At 42.9% G+C, this 12,009-nt stretch overlaps 1 long non-coding RNA gene across 1 annotated transcript; it reads left to right on the top strand.

The window, feature by feature from the left end:
- The first annotated feature begins 576 nt into the window (after positions 1-576).
- Positions 577-11,788, top strand: LOC140847106 (uncharacterized). Its single transcript, XR_012126854.1, has 3 exons — positions 577-934; positions 8,863-9,120; positions 10,253-11,788. It is a non-coding gene; the product is annotated as an uncharacterized lncRNA (long non-coding RNA).
- Positions 11,789-12,009: the final 221 nt, after the last annotated feature.

Here is a 12,009-nt window from a genome sequence, read left to right as displayed (position 1 = left end):
TCAAAGTACCTACTTCATATCACCCACCTACACTGGGTTACACTGAAGGTCAAAAGGGATCATGCATGTAAAGCAATGAGAAAGGATCTGACCAATGAGAAGTGCTCAACAACGGTCAGATTTTTGTGATTTTTGTTCCACTGCCCTGAGATTGCAGGAGAGAAGAAGGGCCGTGGCAGAGACGATCCTGGGAAGTGAATGAATTCTATTCTGTCTTAGAGCTGGTTATTCTGCTGTCATTCCACTGTATGTCTGTCTCCACAGTAGATGGACAATTTTACTGAGAGCAGTTCTCTCCCCCCTTCACCTTCTGTTCTCTTGGAAGAGCTCTATATGCTTGGACACTGAGCTGTGTGGTTTATATGCATCATCTCATTTTATCCTCACAAAATCTAAGAAGGTAGGTAATATTTTTGGCTCACATGGCAAAAACTGAGTCACCTATTCAATATCCATTATCCCTTTCTTCCCTAGTAAGTAATCTCCAGTTTTAGCAGGAGCTGCAAAGTAACCAGGCAAAACATACTTTTTCTCAACATCTCTTGAAGAAAAGATTGATCACATGGCCAATTTATGGCCATGAGATATAACCAAGTTTGTGAGCAGCATATCTGAGAAACAGTCTTAAAAAGAAGACTAACTCAGCTTACAGATGACCGTTATCCCTTCCATGTTTCCTCTACATTGCTACAAAAAACTGGAATGTGACAGTTGGAGCTGAAGAAACCATGTGACCACACACTGCGAATAAGGACGTTAGCCATGCACTAAGGACGGCGAGAAGAAAGGCAGAAGGAGCCTGTGTGACTGTGAGATTATCTGACTGACAGACCAGCCTGGGGCTGCCTCTTCACTGACTTCAAGTGTGAGACAAAGAAAACCCTAATTTGTTCAAGTCAGTATTTGGGGGAGTTTTTCTTCCTACCAGCTAAATGTAAGTTATAACTACACCCCCATTTTTCAGAGAGAAAACTTAATCTCAGAGAACTAAAAAGACGGCCCGAGGTCACACATTCAGTAAGTATGAGACCTGAAAGTGTGACCCAGGTTCTTGACCACTCGGCTGCAGTTACCCCACAGCCCAGAGGGCTGTTAGACATTTTGCGCCCAGTACACCTCTGAGCACGGAGTGATGGGCTGGCTGCTGTGAAGCTGGCCAGGGTTCATCATCCTTTCCTTTTCTTGCATTTTTCCATTTTAACCAGAATTCTTTGGGGATCTTAAGCATTAAAGAGATTATCAGAATCTGGACTAAGGATTAGGACCTTGATTTCTCCATATATGCAAGGAGCTGCTCTAAGTGATCTCTAGAGCCTGAAGGTCATCACAGCTATCAGCCCTGACATTCCACGAGGCTAAGTCACGCCAGAACATGGGTCTGTAAGTCACCAGGCAGAGTCGCTCCTAACTCCCTGAGTCCTGCCTCAGCTTACAGGATGCATGGGTCTCCTCTAAAGCATCCCCTGACTGGCTGCCCACCCTTCACTTACATTCTTCCAGTTCTTTTCATCAATTTTGAATCCTCAGCATCTAGAGTGGTACTTGGTAAGGTGAATTAACGAATGAATGCCTGATTGAATCCAATACATCCAGATTTATTCAGGGGACAGCTCTAAGCATAAGGAAGTTCTATGTCATACAACTTTTAAATTCACATTTAAAATAATTACATCAGTAACAGTTATTACCACTTTCCAAGGGATTATTAGGTGACAAGCACTATGCTAATGCCTTAATGTGCATTCTCTCATTGAGCTGAAATCTGCTTCCCTTCTATCTGAAGAGCTGCCATCTGAGGCCATGCTATGTACCTGGCACTAAGCTACATCCTTTACATAGCTTGTCTTATTTGATATCTTCAACAAATTTATGGTAGAAGATACTATTATCTCCACTTACGGATAAAGAAAGATTAAGGAGCTTAAATAACTGGCACAAGAAGACAATCAGTGGAAGTGTCTGGATTAAAAACCAGGACCACTTACACAAAGCCCATGTGCTTAACCACAATGTAACACTTCATCCCAGTGTCTAAAAGGTCTTAGGCTCTTGTTCTAATGGAGGGAGAAATCCAACTAAGGATCTCAGCCAAGCTGTACAAGCAGCATGTGTTTTAAGACATCCCAGGTAGCAAAGTGAGAGCAGGAAAGTCAACGCCAGCTGTCTGTTTTACAACTCTCCCCTCAGGCCTGCCGGTGTGGTCTTGGGGTGCCCATGGGCTTCCCCCAAGAGCAGCCCACCCTCCTGCCACAACGTAGGAAGACGTGGCAGAGCAGCCCACCTGTATCTGAACAGGAGAATGCTGCCGCACTGTGACACACATGAACCTACCAAGCCTCCCCTTGGCAGGCTCTCCTCCCACCTGCGGCAGTGAAGCCAGCATGCACGCCCACCTAAAAGATCTTTGAGCTTCTCCCTGACCCTGGCTGCACTTTACTGTTACACCAACCTGTAGATCACTAGCTTTTTGGTCTCAGGATACCTTTACAACTCTTTAAAATCACTAAAGATCCCCAAGAGCTTTGGTTTATGCAGACCATAGCTATCCATATTTATTATATTAGAAATTAAAATTGAGAACTAAAAAAATTACTTATTTTAACACAATCCATAATAAACCCATTAACAAATGTAACATTTTCATGAAAAGTAACTGTCTTTTCCAAAGCACACACCAAAAATACTGAAAAGCATGGTATTATTTTTACTTTTTTGCAAATCTCTTTAATGTTTGCCTTCAAGAAGACAGCTGGGTTCTCGTATCTGTCTCTGCATCCAGTCTTTTGCAACATCCTAAGTCATATTGCCTCTGGAAAACTCTACCATGCACTCATGAGGGAGTGAGAGTGAAAAAGGCAAATAATGAAAATAGTCTGACTTCACTCATCAAAGTGTTCCCAGACCACACTCTGAGAACTTCTGCCCTAAGCCAACCACACAACACATACTCTCTGAGCTTCGGGGCCGCCCCCCTGGGGCTTCCTCCGGGGGTGGGAGCCAGGCCCATTTTTAATGTGCACTCCCTCATGAAGCCATCTCTGACGCCACTCCCCACAGGCTGGGAAAATACTCTGCTTCTTTGAACCCTGAAGCCCTTTGTTTTTGACTTCTTTTGAGTTACATGTCACTTTCTCCTTTGCATGGCAGTCATCTGTGGCCACTTTTTATCCCTGTGCTCCAGTGTCAGGAATTGCATCTCACTCACTCACAGACTGTACATAGTAGGTATTCACAGGAAACATTTATTCGATTAATCTTATGCCAAGTACAGCCTGTAAAACTGAGAGCATAATAATATATGCATGAGGGGACAGCTAGATACCCCTGGGTTCAGTTCTTTACTCTGCCACTTGATTCTATGGTTTAAAGTGAATTTCTTAATCTTTCTGAGCCTCAGTTTCTGCAACTGGAAAATGGGGATCAATGAGAGATCTATTCCTCTGTTTTGATGTGAGAATTTAGGAAGTTAGTCCAATGTCAGACACAGTAAATGCTCAGTAACTGCTGCAGTCATTTTAGCACAACCAGTCCATCACGAACTCCACAGTGATGCCTGACAGCTCGGATGCTTGCGGGTAAGAGGTGGTGCAAAACTTGTCATCAGGGGATTCCACCCTGGACTTTCCACGGCTCAGATTCAAGGAGCCTTCTTAAGTACAGACATGTCTCCATGTGTCTTTGCAGTTCTTCCCCAGTGGCCCCCTCCCTAAGACTCTCTATCTGTAGCAGCCACCACCTGCTTAATTCCTCATGGGCCACCTTGCCATTCCACCTGCAGAGCGTGTCCCCTGACCACCTGCATCTCTCTGTCTGCACCGTCCTGCCCATTCCAAACCACCATACTCCCCACCGCCCTGCTACACCAGCTCTCGATTTGTCTCTCTACTTCTTTGGGACCCTTTGAATCCGTTCTTCACTTAGCAGCTAGAATGACCTGTATCAATGGTCTCTGTCAATCTGCTGCTCAAAGCCCTTTAAAGATTTCCCATTGCTCATAGAACAAGTGCCTAACTCTTTACCATAGCTTACAAGGTTCTTCGTGACCTGGGCCCCCCTGTTCTCCCCCAGGCCCTTGACCCCATGCTTCAGACATACTAACCCTCTTTCTATTCTTTGACCTGCCAAGCTCTCTGTCCCTCCTCCAGGCCACTGTGTTGGTGGTTCCCCATCAGAAATGTTCTCCTGGTAGCTCCTTATTCGGTGGCTCCCCACCATCCTTCAAATCCCAGCTTAACGTGTCTCCAAAGGGCCTCAGTCACCACTCACTTTAACCCGGCCTCACTGGTAACGCTCCCCTCATTGCTCTGCTTCTGTCCTATCCCTTCTATTGAGTGATAATTGTTGAGCTTTTATGCCTCTTCCTAATGAGAACATAACCTCCATGAGGCAGACATTGTGTAGGTTTTTCACCGTTGTGTACCAACAATACTTTCAACACTCAGCACTTGTAGGTACTCAGTGAATATGAAATAAGTACTGAATAAATGAATTATTGGCCCAACACCAGGTACCTGGTATGAGAAAAATGAGAGAAGTTTCCAATCCCTAACCTGCTATGGTATCAGGAAAGGAAGGGGACACTGACACCACAGTGACACCTCACTCAGTTGATGCCTGAGGGTGAATGCCATGTCCTTGTTAGGGAATTCCACCCTGGGATTTCTGCAGCTCAAACTCAAGATCCTCCTCGAGTGCACCCCAGTTCCCCAAGCCCTCCTCTAGTCCTTCCAAGATGATTCCCTACCAGTAGCTGTCGCCATCCACTCAGCTCATCCCCTCCTGAATTCCTAGCTGCTTCTCCAGCTTTTCCTATTGGAAAAAAAGGCAACACAGAAAAAGCACGCAGAGCCTCTCTCCCTAAGGATGACTGCTAGTGGCCTGTGCACACATCGAGGAGTTAACAAAATTTAACAAAAAATAAGAATTCCAGAATCTCACAAAGATTCGTGATCGTGGTCCTTGGTCCATTACCCTGGACTCCCTCTGGAGATGGTAACTTGGTGCTTTGTGGAGCTTCTGTCCTTGAGGATCGGGCTCACCAACCTTCTTCCATAAAACAACTGCACATCTCAGCGTGACAAGGCCATCCTTGTCTCAAGTTGATACCTTGAATTCCAAAGGCATTGTGTACAGTGGAGTCCCGAGTCCTCGGGGCTCTGCCAACCTCTCTTCCACTGTCTGCCACTCACACACAATGATGTCTCTTTACAACTTTTACTTCCTAGTGTGTTACACATCACTATCTAGTTTGTATGAGAGTCATCTGTGGCCACTCTCCCCCTCTACTCTCATGTCTGGAACTACACAATAAACCCAGGAACCCATTAGTGGGAAGGTGACTACTGATACATCAACCAGCCAACATACCAAACTAATCATCTTCGGTGCCCTTTCTGGTGTAGATACGAGCATGCACCCTCTCCAAGGCACTGCACAAATCCTTGCTGGTGAATTGATTGAATCATGGAGAGTTGTAGTCTGTTGGTCTTTATGGTTATAATACTTCCAAAGCTTGTAAACATGCTTAAGATTACAGTACAGTTGTTGATGTTATATGCATGCAGACTGGGAGAACAGCTTCTAGCCATTTAAATGCTTAGCACATCCTAAAGAAATCCCATTCTGCCTCTTCTTACCATGCAAGCGCCAGGAAGCTGGAAGCTAGGAGAGAATTACCTACCTGTGTCCACTGTCAATATCCCATCTTGAACTTCTTTATTGTCATGTTTGGCTGTGAGCTATTTGGCAAGCTGTTTTGAAAGCCCCCAGGTTGTTAAATTCAAGGAACTCATGTAAGAAGCCAAGAGAAAAACAATCACAGCAACAATAAAATACAGGCTTACACTGGAACATTACAGGAAATTTCTCCCTCCTTCTCCATCCGTTTCCCAAAGACCTTACGCCTGCTTCAAGTAAGGAAGAGACCTGGACTTTGTTCATGGAGCCTGGTGTGCTGTGCCTGCAGGATCCCTATCGGTGTTGCTCAGGGACTATCTGCCAGGCTGGAGCAGCAGAACCAGCCTCTTAAAACACAGAGGGACAGTGATCCACCTACACATGGGAACAGACACCTCATGGAGCCTTAGGGTTTCAGAGTCCTTCCGTATGCATTATATTAGGTGATTCTTACAGAAGCCCTACAAGGATATCTCTCCTTAAAAGAGCAGAAAGCAGACTCAGAAAGGTTCTGTGATGTGCCCCAAATCACACAGCAGATATAAAGTGCCAATTCGAAGGGTAAGAATACTGACTTCTGATGCAAGCCTTTTACACTAATAACAAAAATCACTACTTGTAACATATTACAGCCAGAGGTTAAAATCCCTGTTAGACACTTAGACACCTGCCCAATATTCACCCCTAAGTTTCATGTTACACACAAAATTAAGCATATCAGGATCACCCACCAAACTCGTTAAAACACAGATCACTAGCCCCACTCCAAGGGTTTCTGATTCAGTAGGTCTGGCGTAGAGCCCGAGACTTTGCATATCTACCAGGTTCCTAGGTATGGGTAAAGCTGCTCATGCAGAGACCTGTTTTGGAGAACCACATGCCAAAACTAATCATGACAGACCTCCTCTCCAACTCCCTTGCAGCCAGGTATAGCCATGGATATCAGCAGTTTTGTCAGTGAGATATCAGGAGAAGGCTGCCAGGGACCCCCAGGAATATTTTGCTTTCTTAGTAAAAAAAAAACAGTTTGACTTGTGTCAACCCATGCCCCTTGTTCTGCTTTGGACAGAGGTGATGCCTGGGACTGCAGCACACATTCTATGTCCATGAAGCATTAAGGCAACATTGTAGGGAGGAGTAAAGTAAGCAGCCAAGAAGGTCTGGTACTTGAGCCCCTGCATAGCCCAGGACCAACGACCTCTGAACTTGTTTAAGGAAGTCACATGACCAAATGTCATCACTAGTCAGGTAGATTGTTACTCATACATAAAAGCAATTGTAACCTATACAGAAAGTTTCTGCTAATTTTTTAAACCAAACAATGGAAACCAGTGCCTCTCAGTAAATAAAGGGTACTTTCCCATCCATTAGTACATTCAGACCCAGAGTAACTGTGATGTTGGCTCAAAAAGGTCTTGTTTTGTTTTCTAGTAGAGAGGTCTTATCAAAAAGTTTGGAGTTTATTACCATAAAGGCAGCTTTGAGAAACACCATTCTAGATATTAAATACATGTTTACTGTAATTAATACTGAATGAAAGATATGGACCAGGAGGAAAACTGCCTAAAGATGTAGACTTAATTTCAAATTTGTCTTTATAAACCCATCATCCTGATACACAATAATTGCTTCCAAAATTGGATTCATCAAGCAAAATGAAACTTGACCTTCTGTACACATGTTGCCAGACTAGAGAAATGACCTACTATGAAGTATTCCAAACTGTGTTCCAAAGAATAGAAGTTCCATAAAAGATGCCACAACCAAAAAATGTTTGGGAAATGATGCATATTCCTTCTCCTTCTTGGAGGTACAAACACATGCTAATATTAAAGGCTCAAAGAAGCCCTGGGGTAGAGAAATCTATTATATTATTTATTACATATAATAATATCAAGAGAATCTATCATATTACTTAAACTTTCCCAGACTTAATCTGTTCATAGAACACTTTCCTCTTTGATATGAGGAATGTTGACTTAATAAACAGTATTCAAGACTGAATCTACCTTGTGCCCCAAGCATGGCATGGTTGGAAAGCCATACGCACCACACTTGATCCATTTGGGTTCAATCCCAGCTCTGTTACATACAGTCATTGATTCTGAGATGTATTTTTCACATTTATCATTTCTTTAAGTCAGTTACATGTGTTGATTTAATTGGCAGCATTTTTTTCTTAGTATAAATAAAATAATGATGCATCTTATAATTAAACACCATTAATTACTTACCAAGATTGGTAAAATATTGTATATGATTCTTAACTAGTCATTTAACCAAGGTGTGTGTCAGCTTCCTCACTGGTAAAATGGGGATATTAACTACCCCCATGGAGTGGATGTGAGGATTAAATAGTGTCTAGAACAAAGTAGGTGCTTTGTAAATATTAGCCATCCTGATCATTATTTCAGGAACACCAAAAAGGCCACTGCTCCACAAATCCCTTCTTCATCTATGTATTGATTCTTTCTTTAACAAGGAGTCTTTTCCCTGAGAGATATAAGTCTTAAAAGGCAGATCCCTCTTGGAGAGAGAGCTGCAGGCTGGCAGTCATCCTCAGGAATAGAGACTAATAAAAGATCCTTTCTTGAGGGCAAATGTTGATAGAGGGAGGGGGAGGGGTCACTAAACACAAACAGCGTATGAAAGTGGGAAAGCAATCAGGCCGCATCTAGGGTTAAGAGGTGCCGTGAGGCGGAAGGCATGTTCACTTCCACTGTTTTTCCTCAATGTTGAATCTAGACTTGTTTCCCCTGAGGGCCCCATATTACTCTTGGCTTAGAAACCCAGCAGGTCCTGGAGCTTCAGCATTCTCCAGCCCTTAAGATGGAGGCAGGCGTCATCAACAGCCTCTTGAATACTAGGAACTACATACACACTGGAGGCACCAGGAGGAAGAGGGGCCCAGAACCAGAGGCTGGAAGGAGGCCTGAGACCAGCTTCCGTCTTATTCAGGCTAAGAGACCAGAGGCAGGCAACCGCTCCAACAGCAACCGGGCCACTGAAAATTCTTAAAACTTAAAAATCACTCATAAAAACCCAACACCAAACAAAGAGGAAACCTCTTCTCTCTTTCCTTTGACAAATGTTTAACTATGCGCCACTATCACCTTCCCTATTATCATCATCTTCTTTAAATAAATGTGGCCACTCTTCTGATGGAGCCTCATTTTCTTTTTCTAGGGAATCTTTGAAAAATATAACCAGGGAGTTGCAGAGGAGAAATATTTATCAGGTCAACAAGCACAAGTCTCGGAGGCACATGAGCTTTCGGAACAGGCTTGGCCATTTGCTGGTTGTGACCTTGGAAAAGTCATCAGTATCACTGAGGCTCACCTGCAAAATGTAGGTGCGTCCTTCACCGTGCCCACTGCACAAAGGCACCATGGATATCGAGTCAAATGATGTAGGTAAAGTGCTCAACAAAAATAACTAAAAGAGGTAAGAAAACTATTGAAAGTAAATTTATGTTTCCTCCCTTCAGTAATCCCATTTTTGGGGGACTGTGTCCTACAAAAATACAAGCATCTCTGTGAAAGGAATTATCAATGAGGAATTATCAATGGAGCCTATGCAGCTCTGTTGGTACAGGAAGGGAGGGAAGGAAGGAAAGTTGGAAGGAAGGAGGAAAAGTGAACAAATCTGAAAATTATTTGACAGTCCCTCAGTAGGGGAGTGGTTAAATAAACTGATGGTAGACCCATACAATGGAATATTATGAAGCTATTAGTATTTGAATCAGCTTTATATATCCTGACCTTGGACATTTCCCCTGATATATCTTTGTCAGAAAAGCAAATAATAGAGAGATTTTGGGTTCTATTATTTTTTTAAAAAAAGAAAAAAGGGAAGAAATGTTTCTGTTTGTAGGAGCATAGAAAAATGTGTAGAAAATACAGACCAAACTTGACACTGGTTATCTGGGGGGTGGGATCAAAGGACAGAGGAAGGCTCTGAGTGTTTCCCCCAAGCACCTCTGAATTGTCTGACATGTTAAAATGAATATGTACCACTTTCATAATGTGAAAAATCTAACAAAGCTGCAGAAAGGGAAAGAGAAGGGGCAAGGTGAGAGGGAGGAAAAGGTAGAAGAGAGAGAAAAAAAGAAGAAAAGAGATCTGCAGTCTTTGATCAAAGCAGAGGGAGGTGCCTTATGTGTTCACAGTCTTCCAGGATCATGCTCAGTTTTCTGTGGGCATCAGGAATTTTGGGCACGGCACTGACCTACCAAATCATGGCTCTTGGCATCACCGATTCCCTCTTCTTTAGTGTCTACCAGTTTCCAGGGGTCCAGAGAGAAGAATTTCTTTGTTGGTTCAAGTCTATATGAGTTATTATATTCCGAGTCGAATGTCCATGGCATTTCTCTTGAATCTCAAGTGTGAAATTCCTTTGTCCACCATCTTGACCTTTCTCTACCTGCTATGTGAGGTTCTCATCCCCCTAAAGCTTTTGGAGTTTTCCCTCAGAGGGACAGACATAGGCAGGATCCTGTATTTCTGAGTCCTTGGCCATCATGACACCAGAGATACGTGCACACTCATTGCTTCCCGGCTCCCTTTCCTTTCCTCAGGTCAACCCCAGACGCCACACCAGGAGACTGCAAACATGCCAGTCACACCACAAGCAGCCTTCAAGCTTTTACCAGCTGGAAATTTATGACAGAGCAGCACAAAGCTTCAAGGGTCCTCGGAGGTAGAATAATGCCACAGAACACACTCAGGATGCAAATACTTTTTAAATAATAATTTTTTAAAAGTGTACTGGTAAGAGAACAGAGAGAAGAGCACACTCACCCCTCACTGGTCTGAGGGTAAACGAACAACTACCACACATCTCAACAACAGCTTGGTAACCTGTCTGAAGAGTCTTAAAAATATTCCAGTATTTTAAACAATACTTTTCTTCTAGGAAATAGGAAATATCAAAAATATTTATGCATTTGTCTGACACAGTTATAGGAATTAATAAATTAATTTACACAAAGTGCTTAAAATAGTTTCAGGTATCTAGAAAGCCCTTTATAAGTATTACCTAATATTAATAACTGTTACGATTTCCCTCTTTAAATTTCCCTTGCTTTTTAAACTTTATAAAATATCTTTGTATTATATTTATAACCAGAAAAAAAAACTGTAAAAATATAGATGTCAACACTAGGTAAATATCAATTTTTTAAAAAGCTTTATGCCCAAAGATGTTCACACTATCATTTATAATAGTGACAAATTGGAAATAACTTCACCATACAACAATAAAGGATTAGGTAAATGACGATGCCTCCATATAGAGTACTTGGCAGAAATTAAAAATGATAATCCTGAGGAATTTAAGTAACTTTTGGAAATGCTAGTGTTCCTAAGTTAGGATGGTAAAGAAAGATACAAGATCATATGCACATACTGTCAACTATGGTCAGAAATAAGGGGATGGGAGAGCCTGGAAGAACTTCTAACAAAATGGTAAACAACACCTTCCTACACCTTAATCTCACCCCCGTTCAATAAATTCCAAGACACATAAACTTCAGAGAATAAGTAGATGGCAGCTTCCTGAAACAGGGGTCCCAGAGTAGCCCTTGCCCACAGAACTCAGGGAGTGTTGAAGCAGGAAGGGGCACTGGAGAAAATGGTGGTGCATGTTGGGGGGAAAGAGCAATAGTTCTGTGGTGAGATCAACCAGGTTGAATCCCAACTGCCCTCTTACTGGCTGGGTGGCCCCAGTCAGGTGATTTACCTCTTTAAGCCTCTATGTCTTCCTCAGTAAATTGGTAGTAAGCAGAGTACGATGACACCACACAGGAAATGAATCAATGGGACAACTGCACCTAATAAGTACTCAGCAAAACCATGAAGAGCAGAGGCAGTGGTAAAGACAGTGGCCTGTCCAGTGGATGCCTTGCACCCTGAGTAAATGTGGCTGTAAGAGAAGAGACTTGGACTACTCACTCACCAAAACTCTACCAAAACAGACCCCAAGCCTCCAAATCCCCTTTGCCTGGGCAGACCTGCGTCCCCAGTGTCTCTCTCTCCTTTCTTTTGGCCTTGCCCCCTCCAACCCCATTTTCCCTTTGGAAAACGGCTGAAATTATCACTTTGATATTTAAAAATGCAAGTTACTCTCATGTGCCCAAAGTAATAAATGTTTTAGAGTTTCAATTAAACTAAATGTAGGAAAGCTGGATCCTTTTTCTATATCTAATGAATCACACAGACCTATTACCCCACTATTCATTAATTCTAACAAGGTCAGCTCATTACCACCAAAGTGTCCTCCTGACTGCGTAATGAACCTGGGCGGGCTGCATTGTGAGCAGACCCACAGGAGACC

This window comes from Manis javanica, chromosome 1 (assembly GCF_040802235.1).
Source record: "Manis javanica isolate MJ-LG chromosome 1, MJ_LKY, whole genome shotgun sequence".
In the NCBI taxonomy this organism is placed as follows: Eukaryota; Metazoa; Chordata; class Mammalia; order Pholidota; family Manidae; genus Manis; species Manis javanica.
Note: the sequence above shows the minus strand (reverse complement) of the source record. Positions and strands in the feature narration are given on the sequence as shown.